The sequence below is a fragment of the Triticum aestivum genome, chromosome 1B (genome assembly GCF_018294505.1).
Source record: "Triticum aestivum cultivar Chinese Spring chromosome 1B, IWGSC CS RefSeq v2.1, whole genome shotgun sequence".
Taxonomy (NCBI): domain Eukaryota; kingdom Viridiplantae; phylum Streptophyta; class Magnoliopsida; order Poales; family Poaceae; genus Triticum; species Triticum aestivum.
In genome coordinates this window covers 217,699,513-217,708,435 of record NC_057795.1, presented here as the reverse complement: position 1 = coordinate 217,708,435, position 8,923 = coordinate 217,699,513, and the positions used below count along the sequence as shown (strand labels likewise).

At 51.3% G+C, this 8,923-nt stretch overlaps 1 long non-coding RNA gene across 4 annotated transcripts; it reads left to right on the top strand.

Annotated features, from left to right (window-relative positions):
* Positions 1-4,387: 4,387 nt before the first annotated feature.
* LOC123116655 (uncharacterized) lies at positions 4,388-7,815 on the top strand. Of its 4 annotated transcripts, none has more exons than XR_006457143.1 (4): positions 4,388-4,741; positions 5,106-5,826; positions 5,914-7,297; positions 7,538-7,815. It is a non-coding gene; the product is annotated as an uncharacterized lncRNA (long non-coding RNA). The 4 variants fall into 4 exon arrangements; XR_006457142.1 differs by having other exon boundaries at positions 4,392-4,741; positions 5,914-6,049; XR_006457144.1 differs by having other exon boundaries at positions 4,392-4,741; positions 5,914-6,049; positions 6,810-7,815.
* The last annotated feature ends 1,108 nt before the right edge of the window (positions 7,816-8,923 follow it).

Sequence of the window (8,923 nt, the reverse complement as noted above, 5' to 3'; positions counted from 1 at the left end):
CCGTGGTGTGTCTTGAATGCGGTCTTGTGTTCATCCTCTTCCCGCATGCGAATTTGCTGATAGCCTACACACAGATCGAGCTTGGAGAAGAATGCCGCACCGGCCAGTTCATCGAGCAGCTCGTCCACGATCGGCAAGGGAAATTTGTTCTTCACCGTGTTGTCGTTGAGGCGTCTGTAGTCCACGCAAAATCGCCAAGTCCCATCCTTCTTCTTCACTAACAGAACATGAGCAGCGTAGGGACTGATAGAGTGCGTGATCACCCCAGCATCGAGCATCTCTTTCACTTGTCGCTCTATTTCATCTTTCTGCAGTGGAGAATAGCGATACGGTCTGGTGTTGGTGGGTTGAGCCCCTTCTTCCAAAGTAACTGCGTGATCGTACTGCCTGTGAGGGGGTAGGCCAATGGGCGTGGTGATCATCGCCTTCTTGAGCGTGTCGAAGGCGTGCGGTGCGGACTCCGGCCACTCGAAGCCCTTCTTGGTGAGCTGCAGCGTGAGGGGCTTGGCGATGATCCCGTAGTGTGGCACAAACTTGCGGTAGTAGCCAGTCAGTCCCAGGAATGCGCGCAGCTTCATGGCGTTGGTTGGAGTAGGCCACTGAGCCATGGCTTCTGTCTTCTCTGGATCAGTCGCGACGCCTTGTTTGGAGATGATGTGGCCAAGGTAGTCGATATGGTCTTGTGCAAAAGAGCACTTCAACATCTTGGCATAAAGCTGGTGCTCCCGAAGCAAGCTGAGGACGAGGCGGAGGTGTTCCAGATGTTCTTCCAGTGTCTCACTAAAAACTAGAATGTCGTCAAGGAAGATTATGACAAACTTACGTGTATACTTGGCAAAGATTGCATTCATCAAGCATTGAAATGTTGCTGGCGCATTCGTCAACCCGAACGGCATGACGTGGAACTGGAAGTGGCCGTGGTGTGTCTTGAATGCGGTCTTGTGTTCATCCTCTTCCCGCATGCGAATTTGCTGATAGCCTACACGCAGATCGAGCTTGGAGAAGAATGCCGCACCGGCCAGTTCATCGAGCAGCTCATCCACGATCGGCAAGGGAAATTTGTTCTTCACCGTGTTGTCGTTGAGGCGTCTGTAGTCCACGCAAAATCGCCAAGTCCCATCCTTCTTCTTCACTAACAGAACATGAGCAGCGTAGGGACTGATAGAGTGCGTGATCACCCCAGCATCGAGCATCTCTTTCACTTGTCGCTCTATTTCATCTTTCTGCAGTGGAGAATAGCGATACGGTCTGGTGTTGGTGGGTTGAGCCCCTTCTTCCAAAGTAACTGCGTGATCGTACTGCCTGTGAGGGGGTAGGCCAATGGGCGTGGTGATCATCGCCTTCTTGAGCGTGTCGAAGGCGTGCGGTGCGGACTCCGGCCACTCGAAGCCCTTCTTGGTGAGCTGCAGCGTGAGGGGCTTGGCGATGATCCCGTAGTGTGGCACAAACTTGCGGTAGTAGCCAGTCAGTCCCAGGAATGCGCGCAGCTTCATGGCGTTGGTTGGAGTAGGCCACTGAGCCATGGCTTCTGTCTTCTCTGGATCAGTCGTGACGCCTTGTTTGGAGATGATGTGGCCAAGGTAGTCGATATGGTCTTGTGCAAAAGAGCACTTCAACATCTTGGCATAAAGCTGGTGCTCCCGAAGCAAGCTGAGGATGAGGGGGAGGTGTTCCAGATGTTCTTCCAGTGTCTCACTAAAAACTAGAATGTCGTCAAGGAAGATTATGACAAACTTACGTGTATACTTGGCAAAGATTGCATTCATCAAGCATTGAAATGTTGCTGGCGCATTCGTCAACCCGAACGGCATGACGTGGAACTGGAAGTGGCCGTGGTGTGTCTTGAATGCGGTCTTGTGTTCATCCTCTTCCCGCATGCGAATTTGCTGATAGCCTACACGCAGATCGAGCTTGGAGAAGAATGCCGCACCGGCCAGTTCATCGAGCAGCTCGTCCACGATCGGCAAGGGAAATTTGTTCTTCACCGTGTTGTCGTTGAGGCGTCTGTAGTCCACGCAAAATCGCCAAGTCCCATCCTTCTTCTTCACTAACAGAACATGAGCAGCGTAGGGACTGATAGAGTGCGTGATCACCCCAGCATCGAGCATCTCTTTCACTTGTCGCTCTATTTCATCTTTCTGCAGTGGAGAATAGCGATACGGTCTGGTGTTGGTGGGTTGAGCCCCTTCTTCCAAAGTAACTGCGTGATCGTACTGCCTGTGAGGGGGTAGGCCAATGGGCTTGGCGAAAACATCGCCAAACTCCTCCAATAGATCACTGATCGGTGTCAGTGATGGTATGCGAAACTTGGGTTTAGGTGGCTGCATTTCCACCATGGCCATTGCCCAAATGTCATTGCCTGCAATCAGTTTGCACAACTCAGCTGGTTGAACTGCCGCTAACGTTGGCGTCGTCTTTGGTCGAACACCTTGTAGAGTGACCAGTTCCCCGTCGTGGGTGAAGGAGATGAATTTTTCTTGCCAGTGGCACATCATTGGGCTGTTTTTCTCCAACCAATCCATGCCGAGGATGCCGTCATAGGCGCCCGTGTCGAGTTCATACATCAGTGTCGAGAAGGTGTGACCCTGCATCCACCATTTGAGGTCAGGGACCTGGCGCGAACAGGTGAGGCGATCGCCGTTCGCCACACGCACATCCAATGTGTCGATCTCCTGTGTAGTGGCGCCGACGCGCTCGACAAAGGTCTTGTTGATGAAACTGTGTGTACTCCCGGAATCCAGCAGAAGCAGCATGACCTGATTGCCCACCAGAGCGCGGAGACGGATGGTACTGGGTGCCTCTGAGCCGTCCAGCGCGTGTGCTGATATAGTGCAGCACTCCGGAGGAGGAGGAACTGCTGGTTCCTGCGGCTCGAGCAAATCCAGTGCATGGACGGTGTCGTCGGTGAGCACTTCTCCGTATGCGCCCACCTGGATCGTGAGCAGTTGCGCTTGTGGGTTGCAGCGGTGCTCCCGGCTGTAACAATCACCACATTTGAAGCAGAGCCCGTTGGCGCGGCGAAATTCCTTGAGTTGGCGCTCGCGTGCATAGTCGTCGGGCTGTTGTCGTGGTGCCGCGCCTGGTCGTGCTTGTGGCACCGGAGGTGGACGGCCTTGCGGTTGCGGTCGTGGCCGCGCCCGCGGTGTGTTCAATTCTTCCTCCTGAATGCGGGCGAGGATTGACGCGCGTGTGATGCTTGTTGGAGCCTGGAGGCGCACGGCTGCACGCAATTCGTCTTTGAGGCCCAGCAGAAACTGCGTGATGAAGAACTTGGTGGAGAGCGAGGGATCCAACGCCAATAGGTGGTACATGTGGCCGTCGAACGCTTGACGGTACTCGCTGACGGTGCCGCTCTGACGGAGTTGCAGAAGCTTGTGCATCTCCAGCTCGAATTCGTCGGCGTCGAATTCCTCGATGATTGCTGCATAGAACGCCTCCCATCCCAGGCCACCATGTGTTTGCCGAAATGCTTGTAACCAATGTGCGGCTTGGCCCTCGATGTACAGTGTTGCCGTCGTCACCCAGCTTGATGGTGGTACCCGGTAGAGATCGAAGTAGGCGCGGCAGCGATCCAACCACAGGTACGGAGCGATGTCGTCGAAGCGCGGAAAATCGTGCTTGGGAGGCTTGATGTAGTTGTCGTGGTGTTGCTGGTGGTGGTGGTGCGGCTCGCTCTGCTGTTGAGACGGGACTTGCAGCAGCGGTGGACGCTGGTCGGCGAGCCGGGGGGACGGGGGCGGTCCCTGATGCTGCTGCTGTGCCGATGGGTGCCGCAGAGGAGGCGGCAGGGGTGGAGGTGGTGACGGGTTGAGAACAGCAGCCGATCCCGATCCGCGCGGTGACGACGACCTCTCGAGCGCCTTGCGCGTCTCGTCGACATCGGCCTGCGTGAGATCCACCTGTCTGGTCAGCGCCCGCAGATCTTGCGCGACCTGCGCGTTGAAGGCGGCATGCACCTCCAGTCATTTGTCGTTGTCGATCTTCTGCTCGTCGAGGCGAGCGAGGACTGTCTCCATCAGGGCCTTGAGCGTGCTGGTGTTGTCGTCCATGGCGGACAGCAACTGCCGCGTCTGCACCGAGGGCTTCGATGGTGCCGTTGCTCCTCTCCGAGCCGATCCAACTCCGCGACGGTGGGTGTTACGGATCAAGACCAAGAGGATTTGCGGAGCAGCGGAAAAAAATTATGGCAGGAATCGGTGGCTCTGATTACCAATTTGTCACGCCCCGATCGGGATCTGGGGGATCCGAGTAGGCAGGAAGGGGAAAGGGGACGAGAGGAGCGTGAGGGAGGGGGTGAGCGAGAGAGAAACTAGATGAGGATTGTGATTTCACAAATAACAGCCTGTCTGTTACAACGCCCCTCCTGGGGTTAAGTACCCAACACTCGGCCACACACGCACACCCAGCTGTCACGCACGCACCCACTACCCTTGGCTGGCCAACTGGCAGTCACGCGGTGGTGCCTGCACTACCGTGGTGACATGCCAGCCTCCTCCTTCCACCGATGTAGGGCGGATCGCGCCTCTCCTCCTCCGGACATTCGGCTCACCGCCCCTCTCCTCCTCCCGATGACGCGCGCTGCCCTCCTCCTCCCCCCACGCCGGCGGCCTCCCTCCACGCGCGCTGCCCTTCACCCCCCACGCCGTGGACCTCCTTCCACCGCTCCGGCGGCCTCGCCGTCCCAGTGCTGTTTGTGGGACAGGAACAGTGTGTGTTGATGCCGAGCATAACACAGAGGCAGGTTTAGAGATTTTGTTTTTGTTGTAAAGTTCAATTCATCTGCATGCATAAGTTCGAATATTGTCGTGGAGCGAGTTAAGTGTAGCTTCGTGAAAAAGTGTGGGTTTTTATTAGTAATTTGGCAGAAGGTGTGCTTGATTTTGTGGAGCTTTATACAGAAAAATTATGTTTGTGCATTATATACTTTCCATGCCTGCAATTCAGGTGAAACCAAAAACAAGTTCATACTGTGGTTTTGATACCACAAATAGGAGCACAAAACCATAGGAGCAATTTGATCTGATGCTGCCACTTCTTTTCACTTGTATCTTGATGCTGCTTAATTCATCTTGTGCTAATTCTGTGCACAAATTAATGCTCTATAGGTGCTTGTCGAAATGCGGATGAGGACCAAATATTTTTCTATTTGGTATAACGAGAAGAGAAGGAATTACCTTTTTTGAGAGCTACAGGTCATAATGCTTGAATTGTTATATGATTGCATCAGTTCAGACCCGAAGATACAATAATTTAAGAGTTCAACTTTCAAAATTCTGTAAGTTTATATATATCACCTAGATAAGTTCAACGAAAAACTCTTCATGTTTAGTGCATGTGCTGTTACAAATCTGAATACATACTCGAAGCAGAAAGTGTAACATAGGGGAAGGAATGAAGTGAGCCTTGGTCTCAATTGATTTGAGACATGCATTTTTTTTAGTATCAGCACCGTGGCTACCCATTCAAGTAATCACAGTCCTACAACAGCTATGGTCTTAGTCAAATGTTTCAGAAACGTGCAGTACTACTTGTAGCCTTCACACTTTGTCAGGGGGAGGTGACTAAAGCTCCAGTTTGCAATTTCACTAGACTATCTGGATTTCATTTAGTGTTTAAAATTAAATACTTTCTTGTCCAATCATGCTAGTACTGATGAATATCGAGTTGATTGAAAATTTTAGTTGATTCCTGATCGACCAACCATCCTGGAACGTGTATGAGGTTGCCCTCATGGCCACGGGGGACATTTCACTTGACTTTGCCTGCATCCAAGGTTCCAGCCTTTATGTGTGGTCAAAGGAAGGTGGATACTGAAGAACCTGCAGGGTAGGTACAGCACAGGGTAGTTGAGCTAGAGAAAATTATACCTGTTGCCAATCACAATGACGATTTCAATTGTTGTTGGGTCTGCAGAAGGTGTGGGTTCTCATGTTCGTTAGCACAGATGTTGGCATATTTATGATCAAGCTCAATCCTTGACAGCTTAAGAAGGTTTACGAGCCTGGGTTCTACTTGAGCGTCCTACCCTACATAAGCCTGTACGCTCCAGGTACGATACTGACCCTTGCTTGTCTGTTCTCATGCATTTTTCTTTACAACTTCTGAATGTTGTCAATGCAATTTTGTGTATGCTAGTGAAAACTGAATAAGTATTAAGTGACATGGAAAAACAGAATGTAACTTTGTTATCATATTGTACTTGTTAAGGGCCATGACGTGCATCGGTCATATTGCTAAGTGTGCACACGAACATGATGATCTTGTTTTAGCCTGTAACCTTGGGAGTTATTACTAGCACATACCTTAACCAAGTGGAATGCTGAGTTCAACTATTGGTTATTAGTTTTGAGCATCGTATCTTTTCAGATCTTGGCACATTGTTATTGTTGTGGCCAACTGATCTCTTGAGTCGTTTAATTTCCGTTGAACGGTTTCCGTACAAATTGTGCAAGTCATTATAATCATGTGTTCAGTGCAAATTCTAATTTTAGTTCAATGCAATTTCTAATTTTACTTTAGTTCAATTCTTATTTTAGTTCAGATCAGTTTCTTATTTTAGCTCAGTTCAGTGCTAGCTATTTGGTGCTAATCTGTCTCAATTCAACTAGTTAAAACGTCTCATTATACCTAGATATGCTAATCAGTTTGACTGTTTCAGTTCAACCGGTTAAATCGTCTAGGTTCAAATATATTTATTGTGCCAAAAACAAATATTAGTTAATCCTTCTTCCACTTCCTCCACAAGAAAGTGAGCTCTAAAAGTTTTTGTGTTTCCCCTTGCGTAAAAACTCATGGAACAAATTCTACAGACCTGGCTAGTGTGAACTTCGAAATAGAAAGCATTGTACATCAGGAAAAGCTGTCGCAACCTCCCCACAGCGCCGCCTCCTTCCAGCGCGCCGGTCCTGCGTCCCCACACGCCTCCTTCCAGCGCGCCGGTCCTGCGTCCCCACACGCCTCCTTCCAGCGCGCCGGTCCTGCGTCCCCACATGCGCCGCCGCCTCATTCCAGCGCACCGCCGCCGCCGACCAAAAAATGGTGGCGCCACGGCGGCCTCACCCCACGGTCTCCTCCATCGTTGCATGTGCGCCATCCTCAGTCCAACCCCATGGCGTCGGGGTGATCGTGTTTGTCGCGAGCAGTAGTTCGGACTTGGGCATGGTTGTGCCTCAGCAGTTCAGAGCTCGGATGGGCGGCAGCAGCATCCTCCCAAGATCGTCACCGGTGGACAAGCCATTCAAACAGGAGCCAGCAGTTCACCTGCGCGGCCCGATGTCAGCTGATTCGAAGAGACCAGGTCTCTTTCTCTCTCTCTCCTCTGCTAATTCATCTCCCATGCCCTTTGTTTACCTCCCTCTCATTCTACCAGCCGAGATCAGTGATAAGCACATAAGATGTTTGTGTTTATGCCTGAAAAATAGTGTTTTTTCTTATGATTTTTACATGGCTTATTGCTGAGTAGTTCAACTATGCCAAAGCTGATCGTTCGAGTGTCTATATAGGCGTAGTTCAAAGCTGATGGCTCTTGTGTGTGCAGGAGTAGTTTAAGAGGACAGAAGCTGATGGTTCATCATGTAAAAAACAAAAAAAGAGGAGGAACTTGAGCTCTGCTGGTATTTGTTTTCGCTCGTGGCCTACTCCTGCTTCGTTCAATCTAATGTTGCTTCTGTGCAAACAAATTCTGAACTTGAGCTGCCTGCTGTGGCGTGCGAGTGTGATGTTCTGAACTGAATGAACACCTGCATTCTGTACAAAACAAAGAGGAGGAACTTGCGCTGGTGGTGCATCCTATACAAAATAAGAGGAATAACTTGAGCTGCTGTTGGTACTTATTTGCACTCGTGGCTTGCTGCTGCTTCATTCAATCTCATGCTAATTCTTTGCACAAATTAATGCTCTGTAGGTGTGTTATGACCGGCTTTTTAGGGGCTTAGCCCAGTTAGTTGTGGCCCAGTCTATCTTATCGTTATTAGGGGCTTAGCCCAGTTATCGTGGGTTCGGCTCCTCTACGGTACGGTTATTACTGCATAGGTGCTGTAGCTTCTAAATCTGCCGTTCATTCCAAACGAGTGGTTCTCCTTACTCCCCTTAATTATCTTATTATTAACAGGAAAAAACACCACGCCGGCGTTAGACGTTGCAACTTGCAACGGCAGTTCCCCGCCTCCAAGCGCCAGCCAGCACGATCATCCACGTAGCCGTGTAGGTGAAGTCAACACAACGGCGACATCGTCGGGGTCCAGGAGCTCCCCCGACCTGTAGTTGTACAGGACCTGTAGCTGTAGGACTGAAGCACAAGATCCTCAGGGAAACCATGAGCATCGCACGTCCCTGAAGCCCAACTATCGGTGGCTGGAGCATGAAAGACAAGCAACAAGGTCCGGTGAGGCCTCGTTAAGTAGTGGCAAGAAGACTTGCTCTGCAGCTTCTATGCAACTCTACGACGCCCGAGCAAGTTTCCGGTGTCGTGCTTTCACTTGCGCGGCTGGGCCGGCAGCCGCAACCAAGCCGGCTGGCGTATGGAGCTTGAGGAGCCAAGGGCGGGATAGCCCCTGGACTCCGACGATGTCGCCACCGTGTTGACTTCACCTACGCGGCTACGTGGATGATTGTGCTGGCCGGCACCTGGAGGCGGAGGACTGCCGTTGCGGCGTATAACGCCGGCGTGGTTTTCCCCGGTTAATAACAAGATACTTAAGGGGGAGGAAGGAGAACCACTCGATTGGAATGAACGGCAGATTTAGAAGCTACAGCACCTATGCAGTAATAACCGTATTGTAGAGGAGCCGAACCCCAATCTAATCAAGCAAGCAAAGAAGCAATCATAATTGCTCGGCTTCTTTAGGGAGCCGAAATACCTAACCCTAGCCGCTTCCTTCCCTGCACCATCTCCCTCTCAGCCGCCGCCTCCTCGCGCACGACG